At 39.8% G+C, this 12450-nt stretch overlaps 1 protein-coding gene across 1 annotated transcript in view; it reads left to right on the top strand.

Moving 5' to 3' along the window:
* Positions 1-4397: 4397 nt before the first annotated feature.
* FUT9 (fucosyltransferase 9) overlaps positions 4398-12450 on the top strand; it is a 65032-nt gene continuing 56979 nt past the window's right edge. Inside the window, exon 1 of the mRNA XM_014057168.2 lies at positions 4398-4691. The gene's annotated coding sequence lies outside the window, so the exon portion shown is untranslated. The remainder of the gene's footprint in view (positions 4692-12450) is intronic.

Below are 12450 nucleotides of genomic sequence, written 5' to 3'. Positions count from 1 at the left end.
AACACCAAGAAAAAATAATGAAGGGATAAAACCAGAATAATTACCAAAATGTCATTTAAAACCATTGTTACAGTCTAACTATTTTGCATAATACAAATGTGAAAATGCCTTAGTAGAACAAGTTGTTTGATTAGCTGGCAAAATGACCATCCTCTAAGCTTTCTAAGAAATGATTATTTAGGATTTAGACACTTGTCAGTCATGTTTCAATTGTAGTATCACCTGACTCAGAACAACATTTAATTCAAGCATCCCTTCAACCAGAATCGATGCCTAGAATTGTGATGATTGCAAAGGAAATTATAAAGCAAAAACATGCTTCATTTTGTTGAAAAATGTGTACTGGAAGAAAACAACTAAACATTTCCTAGTTTACATTTATCTGTGCACTTTTGTCCAATTTTTACATTTTTTTTCTAATTTCCATTTTGTAAGCTATTTTCAGTAATACACTGATTAAAAAAAAAAATTAGTTCAGTCTATCTCCACTTATTTTTGCCACAATAATTTGTTGGGAATTGCTTTTTAAGACTTCTTAAACTTACATGTATGTTGGCGTTTCTGCTCTAAACATCAGATTTGCCTTCATTCAGGAATCTAACACAGAGCCCCGTTATCTTGGGACCATCAACTTTTGCTTTTGTCACATCAGCAGCTAGTCATCCTGTTTGCTTTAATTCAGCCATGTCATAAGCACTGGTTTGACTTGTCCTTGCTCTGTTTTCCCCCCAGTAGTTCACTGGACCCCTTCCAGTCTTAGAAGTTAATCTTCCATTATAATTTTGCCACAATCCTGGTTGTAAATGGTGACTTAGTTTTATTGGCAATTGAGTGGACCGCCATTTCCTTTTCCAATGGATCTATTTAGTCTGTTACCTTGGTTATTGACCTGCCTGTGATAAATTTACACTCCGGATGATACAACTGATCCCACCAAAGGGATGTTAAAATCTTAACACCATTAAAAGTAGTGATTGATGAAGATATATATTTAACATGCACTTTCCCCTAATATACGCATTTATTCTCATTCTAAAACTAAAGAATCACTGATTCTCTAGAGCCAAGATGGCGCAGTGGTTAAATGCAGCACTGCAGGCTACTTCAGCTGACTGCAGTTCTGCAGTTCGGCTGTTCAAATCTCACCAGCTCAGGGTTGACTCAGCCTTCCATCCTTCCGAGGTGGGTAAAATGAGGACTGTTGTTGGGGGCAATATGCTGACTCTGTAAACCGCTTAGAGAGGGCTGAAAGCCCTATGAAGCGGTATATGTCTAACTGCTATTGCTATTGCTAAAACTTATATTAGAAATAAATGAAACACCAGCAAATATTTTCCTTCTTCCACATTGTCCAGCCATATGCCTGATTATGAGTGTGACACCTTAGCAGGGGTATCAAACTGGTGGCCGGCAGCTGGATGCATCACATGGAGGCCATGCCCACTCCAGCTCTGCCAATGGGAAAAGCCTCACGAAATGTCACCTGATGGCAATGTGACATGGTGAGTTTGACACCAGTGCCTTACTGCATCATATAGTGTCATATTTAGGTTTATACAGTATATTCTTAATTTTAAAAAATATGAAGGAGGAAAAAAAGAAACTGTAGGAAGGGTCCTGAATCTTAGATCAGGTCTAAGATTCAAATACTCCAGTTTTATTTTAGTGATTGGCCAGGGAAATGTTCCTGGAAACCTTTCAACTGGAACATGAAGATAGCAGCTTTTTCCACTTTTAGCTCATAGCAGTCTTTGATTAGAAATAAGCTTTTCCTTATTTTCGGAAGTACCTTGTGTTTTTATTTTGCCCACTTTACATTTAGTGTCTTCTAGCAGGAGTAGCTGTGATCAACTGTATTGCAGCTAAAATTACAAGCAGCCTTGCAACTTCTTAAATACTGTCAAATTATATTTTAACATAATCTCTTCTAACTTCCACTCTGTCAGAGGTATAATCCTCCCTTGCACGTACTCAAACCACACATTTGAACAGTAAAAATTCATGTTAGCTAAAAAATGAAATAGGAAATGGTAGCACTTCAATTACAGCTTATCAATGTCCCAAATAAGCATAGACCTTAAACACCGATGTTATAAAGATGATAAGGAACACTTGACTTAAAATAGAAGTGCCATTCAAGGAATGTTCTGGGGAACATAAGCCAGTACTCCCTGATATTCATAGCTTTTTCTCCTCCTTGCCTAATTTGCATGTTATAGTATATAGGCAATATGAGAAGATTGGAATTATGTTTATTGATGATAATAAACCTCATCATATACCATCTGCAGTCTTATCAAACTCTGCAATCCTGCAGCAATACAAGCAAAAACTTCTACCCAGTTGGAGAGTAGTTTGCAAGGGAATATGCTGGCTAGATGCTAAGGGAATTGCAATCCTACAGATCGAGAGGGCACCAGAGGAAGGAAGGTGCCATGGATTGGATAACTCCTCACAAATCCTAAAAACGGATCGATTTTTCCCAATTCTTCCGCGCATCCTTCCCTTTACCACGAAAACCAGCAAAGCCCAGCACATCCACGCATCCTAGGGAATCTGCCTGATCGCACGACTTCCCTCGCTCACCCCGCTCATCCGTTTACGGCATCTACCCATCTTTGCAAGGGTTTTATTTCTCAAAAGCGATGAGTCGGGGGCCGAATCGCAAGTTTACATATCTTTAAAAAATTGTTCTTTCCTGCCCCTTCCTAGGGCCGCTCGCCTGCAAGGCATTTCGTTTGTTGGGAACAAAAGGTAAACGCGGCTTTTGGGGAGGGAGAGCGAGCGAGCGAGCAAACAAAAAGGGGACCATCCATTGCAGCAATGGAGGAGGAAAAAAATACACCACCACCCCATCTTGCAACGAATCGTGAGCGCAGCCCTGGCTTTGCCTTGGTTTTCTGCACAAGCCCGGCTCTCCTCTGCGCTTCCGCGACCAAGGAAGAGCAAGGCAGGTTAGCTATTCCTTCACCCCGGGCAGCTTCCCGAAGGAATGGGAAAGATAAGACAGATAGGGATTTCGGCTCGGTCCTTCTTCTGCGGAAGGACCTTTGTGGGAAGCCCCCACCTCCCAGCTGGAGGGCTTCGCCACGGAGCCTCAAAGGGGAAAAGAGGAAGCGGAGCCGCGGAGGCTAAGAAATGTTCCTTCGTTAACAAATAGGGGTCCGCGCGGTACGCCGAGCGGGGGAGAGAGAGCGAGAGGCTGCTAAGGCTGCTCTGGGCGGGAGCCCCGGAGGCGAGGATACGAGCCTCTCTGCGGCAGGAGAGGGGAAAGACCGTGACGCCAGCCGCTCTCTCCCGGAGCAGCGCCAGGGCTCCCCCTTTCGCCGCGCGACCCCGCGCGCCTCCTCTCCGTCACCACCGCCGGCAAGCCCAGCCGGCCACGCTTTCCCTCTTCCAACCCCCCCTCCGTCCCCACCACCACCCCGACTCTCGTCGGCCGCGCGCCTGCGCGAGCCCCTCCAGCTTAAATCTTTTCTCTCTCCCTCTCTCGACCGGCTCCATCTGTCTGTCTGTCTTCCTACGGTTTCGCGGAGCTTCCCCGCATCCAGCTTGGGCGCCGGGCATGGGCAGCGAGAGCGCGCGCAGGAGCAGCCCGGGCTCCGCTGCTCCGTCGTGCACTCGCTCTTGCTCCTGCTGCTCTTCTTGCCCTGTTGCCCCCAGGGCGGCGCCTCGGCGGCGCTCCCGCCTTTTCCCACCGAGGACGGGTGAGTGAATGAATGGATGGCTCCTCCTTCGGAGCACCTGCTCTCTCTCTCTCTCTCTCTATCCCTCCCTCTCTCTCTCTCATATATTCTCCCTGACTGTGGGGTGGGTCGGCGGACCGTTCGCGCGCTCTCTTGGTATTCGAAGGAATTGGTGCCTGTGGCGACTGTGGTGGGAAGCGAAAGGCGGGCGGGAGTGGGGGGGGGGATGCAAAGCAGCTACCGCCGTTCCTCCTACCGCAGCGAGAGGCGCCTTTGCTTTTGCTTCGCGCCTGGATGGCTTCCTAGCCCTTTCCCTGAGAGGACTGGCCGAGACTTCTTAAAGGAAGGAGTAAAGGGGGGGGGGGGCGGAGAGAGAAGGAAGAGGAGTCGGCTTTTCCAGAAATGGACATAAAAACCGTTCGGACCTGCAAGACCCGGCTCTCCAGAAATCCCCACAGCGGTGTTCTTCTTTGAACCCCCTTTTCTTTTCTTTTGCACGTGTCCCGCCTGACCTCCCCTCCACGCGAGTTCCTTCGCGTGTTGGTCACCGCGGGCGATCCGCGCCTCCTGTAGTCCCTCCTGAGCCCTTTCGGGGAGCCCTATCTGAATCGTCTCAACCCTCCCCCCCCCAAAAAAAACCCATATTCCACCCCACCCCCCGTTGTTTTTAGGACATTAAAAAAAAAACTTCTGAAGGACCGTTTTATTTTTAAGGAGCCGTTGGAATGAGAGGCTGGAGGCTTCCCTCCCCCTTCCGCCCTCCGTGCCTCCTGCCCGAGCAGCCTTCTCCCCTTTCCCTCCTGCGTCTCTCGCTGTACAAAGAAGTCTTTAAAAAGAGATCCCTGGTCGCCCGCTAGCTTGCTGGGGTTGTGCCAGCCCTCCGGCGAGCGCTACCGTAGGATCTTTCCTCTTGGACAGAGCAAAGAATCTGAGCTGGACAGAAGGAGAGGGCAGACGGGGCCCGCCTGGTTCGCAAGGGCTTTTTGTAATGAGGCTTTGGCATAGGTAAGTGCCCCTCCCACGCGCTCTCTGGAGAGGATGCAGAAAGGTGAACTTTGTTGGGGAAATCGCCTTTCCTTTTGGGTGTCTTGTTTTCCTTCTTTGTGTTCTTCGCGGGGTTCTGCGGCACGCTTTCTGGTCTCCTTTATTCCACAGTGAGCTGTGTAGTATTTTTTTTTTAATGCTATTTCGGTAGTTCTCGTGGAAGGTTGTTATGACAGCAGTTTCTCTCTTCCCTCTCTCCTCCCCATCACTACTTCTTATCTTCGCTTCGCAGATTAAGGATAAAAGACGTTGCGCTGATTGCCAAAGTACTTACACTCTTGTGATTTTTTTTAAAAAAAAATTATGTGCGCTGTGTATACAAATACACACGTATTACACGTCTGAATCCCGTTTGCTTCAACACACCGTTCGCCTGGAACTTTGCCTTTTATGACCGGGCGGAATGGAATAATTCGAGGATGGAGTATGGTTTAACGTTCTTTTCTGGCATGTCATATTGAACTTGGAGATGCGTGAAAAAGGTCTTTAGCACTGTAAATGATATTGCTCTTCTAAAGATTTGGGATGAGTCTATATATAGAGAGTGACAGTTTTAAAGATTTGACTGTGGAGAGTTTCACAAGATTAAGTGATGTGTTTCTTTGGATGCTGTGAGCTGTCTCTAGGGTTGCAGATATTAATTTTAGAGTAAGTGCAGCAGGTTTTGGACATCTACTGGATTGTAGGAATCCAGGTAGCAACTGGTAATACGGTTTAGGGTTGTCATACGGTAGTTTAAAATGCTCAGATTCACATGTTCTATAGTGATAAATGAACCATGAATGACAATACTATCGATACTTGTGTATCATGATACTCCCTGTTGCAACAAGATATATTCAGAACTGTTGCTCTGGTTTCTTACATTTCCCCTCCCCCCTCTTTATTTTAAGGGGAAATATGATATATGTATAAATATGTTTTGTTGTGTATTAGAAAACACTAAAAGGATGATTTTTTGTTTTTAAAAAGGCATTTTTCTCTTGTGGAGCAATATACTTGAATACCAAATTTTAAACAAGTGTAAGAACACTGGATTTTACTTCCTTTTCAGATATGTTGCAATAGTACCTTTTGAATTCTTAACACCTGCATTTTAATAAGTTTACTTTTATTATAGGCAAGATATGTTCTGTACAGATTAATAAATGTGTACAATGTGAAAAATGAGACCAAGAATCAACATAGAAAAATAACCACTATAATGGTATTTATCCAAAAGTTAATGTTTTGGATAAATAGATGCTCATGGCAACATAGAGTGAAAAAATGTATCCAATAACCTTTAACTTAGGGGAATGAAATGTGTTGGTATGTGAACTGAAATGTTGAAAATATAATTATTAATGTGTTACATTATTAGAATTAATTAAAATATTTTTGATTGGGTTGTAGAGTAAATCAGTTAGAGATTTTGTCCCTTTTGTTGAACCATTGTCAGAAAAAGGCACTATGAAAAAGAAGCTAACCTTGTACTATCAAAAACAGGGCATTATTTAATGGGGGAGGAGACACACCTTGTGTACAACATCAGCCTTTCAGCCAACATAGTCTTCAGTGTGAGACAGTCAGCTACCTGATGTAACCACAGTTCTCTGCACATGTATTCAAAAAATAATTTTAGATCTATTAGGGTAAAAATAGAGAAAGTATTTGATTATCCCCCCCCCCCCTTGAGAAGATGGCTCATGTTATCTAAATAATAATCCCTCTTAAAAGATGAACCAACCAACCAGTTACTATAGAATGTATCTAAATAAGCCTAGGAACACTACAATAATGAAACAACCTTGTATGTAGAATATAAGCACTATCCCATCAGTCTTTTTCTCTCACACATGCATATATATTTATGTATATATTAAATGTGCATATCAACAAAATATGAACTCAGACTGATGTGGCTAGAGCAGATAAGCATCCTGCTTTGAGAATACAAGGGTGACATACAAGTTTTAATAAATTACAGATAGTCCTTGAATTATAATCACGAGTGAGTCCAGCATTTCTGTTGCTAAGAGAGACAGTTGTTAAGTGAGTTTTGCCCTATTTTATGACTTTTCTTGCACAGTTGTTAAGTGAATCACTGCAGTTGTTAAGATAGTAACATGGTTGTTAAGTGAATCTGGCTTCCCCCTTAACTTTGCTTGTCAGAAGGTCACAAAAGGGAGATCACATGACCCTAAGACACTGCAACTATCATATATTAAGTCCATTTCCAAATGTCTGAATTTTGATCACGTGACCATGAGGATGCTGCAATGGTCGTAGTGTGAAACACAGTCATACATCACTTTTTTCAATGCTGTTGTAGCTTTGAATGAACTGTTGTAAGTCGTGGACTACCTGTACATTATACAGACACTGGTATTTTAATATTGAATGTGTCCTTCTCACTAATAAAAGGAGAAAGATAAAGTTTAGCATGGATGAAAATCATTCCTAGAATGTAGATACAACAGGTTTTCTAGTCTTAAAATTATTTGATGTGGGATATCCATGTATACTTTCAGGATGCATTTTATTTTATCTGGGTTGTTTAAGTTACACAAAAATTTGAAGTTGGATACATACATACATACATACATACATACATACATACATACACACATACATACATACACACGCACGCACGCACACATACACACACACATACATACATACATACATACATACACTACCTGAGTTATAAGTAATGAAGTAAGATAACCTGAAAAATCATGCATGCCCAAGGTCAATTAGGAAGTATCATGGCTGAGTGGATATCTGAATTGAAGTATTTCAGTTATCTCATAATAGCTTATGTACTAAAGTTGCATGTATAGTGAAAAAGCACATATAATGATGAATAAAGCATATAACCATTAATCTTGATGCTAGTTTCATAACCATCAATCATGAAACATAAAAGAGAAACATTTTATATGATACTACAAGGTGGGAAGACATTTTAAAGCATTGGAAGATGTCTGTTTCCATAAGTTGATTTTAAAGAAACGTCTGGAGCTTAATAAAACTGTAAACTGCACAATATGCAGTTCTGTGGTTAGATAAAAATGCAGTAGAGCAGGGGTGAGCAATCTACAGGTCACACATAGCCCCTAGCACCTGAGTAGTGTTTATTAACATCACAGGCTAGTTCTGCCAAAATATTATCAGGAGAGCTGATGATTTTCTTTTCCTCCTCAAGATAAAAGTAGAAACAGAAGCAGAATGTCTTATCTTTTTCAATGACTTGCTAGTTGGTCAGCCTTTCAATCAAAGAAAGTTGCACACTCTTGCAATAATAGATACTTTATAGGATATAACAAAGATTAAAAGTTCATAAGGGGGGGAAATGAAATGGGGGAAAATCAGATTACATCTAAAATAGACCATCATTTTGAAAACTATGGTGGACAATTCTGAGGGAAGAGAATATTATCTGTCTGTTTCTACCCATATTCTCCAAATGTATGGACTATAGATCCTGGTGTTCACTTCCCATCTGTAACTGGGAAATGCTTTATAGCATTTCAAGGGTATTCCTTTCATGAAATTAGAATGATTGTAGTTTGAAGTATGCTTTTTTAAAAGCTTTATGACCTTCCACATTTAATTCACCTCTTTTGTTTCTGATTTTTGCTTGGTCTATATTTGAGAAGAATTTTTTAAATTGTTTTTAAATATATCTTTTAAAATCTATTCATCTATTTATTTAAAATCTTTTTAACTCTAAATGTATTTACATCACAGTTTTAATCAAAACAAAGCTTATACTCCCAACCTCTGAGAAGTGAATCAAATTCTTTATCAAATTTATGGGACTGGATTAAGTGTTATAAATCTGCATAATACATGCTCAGTAAGATGTTAAACTTTTTTGGGGGGGAAACCCACACCTTTAGGACATTGATATTGAGCTCAAGGGTGAAAACAAGCAGTCTTCTACTACAAGTATTTGAGCCACCTTATTCCTTGGAATATCTCAAATATCAAAATCTCCCCATTTTAAACGGTTTGCCACATTTTTGTATAAAGATATATTTATTGATAGTAATAAAGAGCCAAAATATCTGGCGTTGTTATGGAATGAGTATTACATTTCATTTGTAGCTTTTAAACTTGATCATTTTAAAACCAGCTTTTTTTCCATTGATGGCAGCATGGCTGATTCTACAGTACTGTTAGACTAGCCTATGTAACATTATATTGCTATTCCATACCTTCCCAATACCGGAATAATAGATTAGTGGCAACATTCCCAAATCACAATGCCTAAGAACTGATCAGCTCACATATGCAAGACACTATGAATGCCTGGGCAGCACATGGAACATGCCAGTCATGACAAATTGTCTGCTACATAATGGCAATCTACTTCGATAAATCTGTACTCCCGAGTATAAGCAGTGTTTATAGATGGTGATAAAGGATTATGGGTTTTTAGTCCAAAATCTGCATGGAATTCCATCACCATATCCAATTCACAGGCTTCATCCAGGAATAATTGAATAAGTATAGCAATACAGATAGTCTTCAATTTACAATCAGAAATGGGACCGAAAAATTCATTGTGAAGTGGTACAATGAGGCATCACCTGACTTCACCCAATTTTACAACCTTTTTGTCATGGTTGTTAAGTGAATCACCCAAGATTGACTTTGCTTCTTAGAAACGGGCTGGGAAGTCACAAATTGTGATCCTATGATTGATGGATGCTGTAACTGTTGTAAATGTGAGCCCATTGCCAAGTGTCCTGCTCATGATCACGAGACTTTGGGGTTGCTCAAACGTAGTAAGTGTGAGGACCAATTGTCAGTCACTTTTTTGATTGGTATCATAACTTAAAATGGTCACTAAATAAATGGTAAATTGTACTTGGAAAATGGTTAGGATAGTTGTAACTGATAACCAGAAGATACGGTCAAGAGTAAGAATTTCTTCAGAGCCCAAGTACTGAGAGCATCAGGCTGCATACCAAAACCTTTTTTCCCCCAACAAACGGGCCTTTATAAAATTAGCACATCAGCTAGTTTCACAGTCTCTGGAATTAGGATACATTAACATCCTAGAGTCCATTGACAAGGGAGATTCAGTGGTGGGATGGTTCAAGACCATTATTACCTCTGAGGACACAGTCAACAAACAGATGAAAAAGTAAAAGATAATATTTAAGTGAGATAATTTTGTAGAGACAATATTTCTCCCCTCTATGGTGGAGGGGGGAAATATTAAATTATGTAATTACTGTTCTGCATCATGGTTTTTTAAAAAAAATATTTGCTACAAGTTTTATAACATAGCAATGAACCTAATAGGGCTGCGAATGTCTTACTTTTTCATGTTAGAAAATGTTGGATGTTATGGCCTCTTTTACTAAAAACAAATTATATTTCCTGTATGAAAGAGGAAAACATTGTTTTAATCAGTTGAGTTGTGGAGAGAGGGTTTTATTTGTTACAGTGAAAATTTTTGAATATTCTGTATAATTTTTCTTTGGATACTTAAAGTAGATTGATGGCAAAAGTGTAAAAATAACAGTGTAATAATTGTTAGGCATTGTGGAAAATAAGCAAAGTATTACCAAGATCCATTTATTGCTTTACTCTGTCTGTTGTCTAAGCAAAACATCTGTTATTTGGACAAAATATTTTCTGTTTCTAACATGCCCTATTATCAAAATGCTATCAGTAAAACTCAGTTTCCAAGTTTCTAGTCATGATGTATACATGTTTGTGTAATACTTACTGTGTGAGTTATAATTTTCTTGGATTATATAATACTGATGGATTGCTGGATTGTTCTGAATCTTTTTATTAAATTTAGCTGAAAAGCAGTTTCATTCTAGTAATGGCAAGAACTTCTTAATAATACCAAAGAGAATTATTTAATTTAGGATAAGATATTGTTGGTATAAGACAATCATTAAAAACAGAAATAAAATTTTGAATGTCTACTTCTTTGTCAAAAACCCCAGCCCATCTAAATTTGATTTTTATTTAAATTTGATTACATGTTATTATTGAATTATAATATTATTTTAAATAGCTGCCGATTTTACTCTCGGTGGCAAATAAAATTAAAATATCAGGACAATAATAATGAATAAAGTGAAAATAAATTCACAAATGTTGTTGGTAAGTTTTTCAGAATTTGGTATATAATGCCAGCTATATATACTGTATTCTATAAATCTACAATTTCAAATACAATTTATATCTATTGGCCTAATCACTTCCTATTCTTTCTATTAAGTATAATTCATAGGTTATTTTTTCCCTAGTGTTTTCCCGCAAGGGCTGGGTCCGTTTTTTCAAAGCAATAAAATGTTGATCCACCAGTTGCAACAGAAATTGATGCAAAGCCTGATATTGTGGGCTAAGAGAGTGTGACTGGCCCAAATTTACCCAACTGCCTTTCATGGCTAAGGCTCTATTAGAACTCACTATCCCCTAGCTTCTAGTTTTTTAACCACTACTTTTGTTATTAAATTATTAATTCTTAAATATTATTTAAAACATTTTATTAAGAAACTCATAAACTAGTCATTTTGTAAATTGATGTCTTTAAAATCAGTGATGCTGCTCTTTAGTGTTAAACATTTACAGTTAGTTTTATTTTAGTGAGTCAATGAGAATAGTATTTTTGCTATTGCAGAGATTAAGTAAATTGTATGTTGCACCACTTAAAGAAAAAATTCAGTCATACTGCTGCATACTCTTTCTAAGGCAAAGATATTTTAGTTGTTTGCTTCTAGTTTTCTTCGTGTTTTTCAAATTGGTTTTGTACTTTCACAGAACATAAGGTCATAAAAATTCACTGTCTCAATGAAGAGTCAGGAGCTGAATATGGTAGCTCAAAATCTTCTCTCTATTTATATTAACAGCCTGGTTCATTAAGATTTTGCATGAGTTCTAAAACATCATATGATGTGAAATCAACTCTAAGGACTGCATCCAATAATAAGAATAGCTTTGCTTTTTCCTTTACTGATCTCTCCAGGCCTTTCTACTCACTTTCTTTTTCTTCCATTCTGATTGTTCTGTGACTGATCCTTGGAGACTGCCTGGACAAGTCCCTGAAGTTTCTTGGCAAGATTTTTTAGCCATTGCCTCTTAATTAGGGCTGAGAGAAAGCGACTGGCTCAAGGACACCCAACTGGCTTTGTGCCTGTGAAACTAGAACTTAGGTTCTTCCAGTTGCTAGCCTGATGGCTGAACCACTACACTTCACCAAACTGACTCTCTCTACTTGTTTACTTGCTTACTTGGTATCATAGACCATAATTGATTCATCAACCTTCAGAGACAACTTTTCAGGGAGCAGATATGGTATTGGTATTCTCACCATTGCACAAGCACAATTGGTTCCTCATAGAACAGGCAACTATAAGATTCATGAAACCTGTGTAATAACCTCATGTTTCAGTTTCTTTATTTTATTCCTTCTGGTATTAATGAAGACCAGACATTTATCTTGGTGCCAGACCAAGCAACCTCGCATCCAAACGGAGGAAAATCCTAGAACCATGATGATGGACCTATGGCACACAGAACCATATTTGCTGGCATGGCAGCCAGCTGATTTTTGGCCTTCCGAAAATCAGCTGGCTGGGCCATTGGGCCTGTTTTTCACCCTCCCCAGGCTCTGGAGGCTTCCTGAAGCCTAGGGGGGGGGGTGAAAACAGCCTTCCCGGAGGCCTCCAGAGAGCCTCCTCAGACTTCAGGAAATCCTCCG

This window comes from Thamnophis sirtalis, unplaced genomic scaffold (genome assembly GCF_051295495.1).
Source record: "Thamnophis sirtalis isolate CommonGarterSnake01/CBP01778 unplaced genomic scaffold, rThaSir2_p1.2 scaffold_6, whole genome shotgun sequence".
Taxonomy (NCBI): domain Eukaryota; kingdom Metazoa; phylum Chordata; class Lepidosauria; order Squamata; family Natricidae; genus Thamnophis; species Thamnophis sirtalis.
The sequence above is the reverse complement of the archived record's forward strand: the minus strand, read 5'-3'. Positions and strand labels throughout refer to the sequence as shown.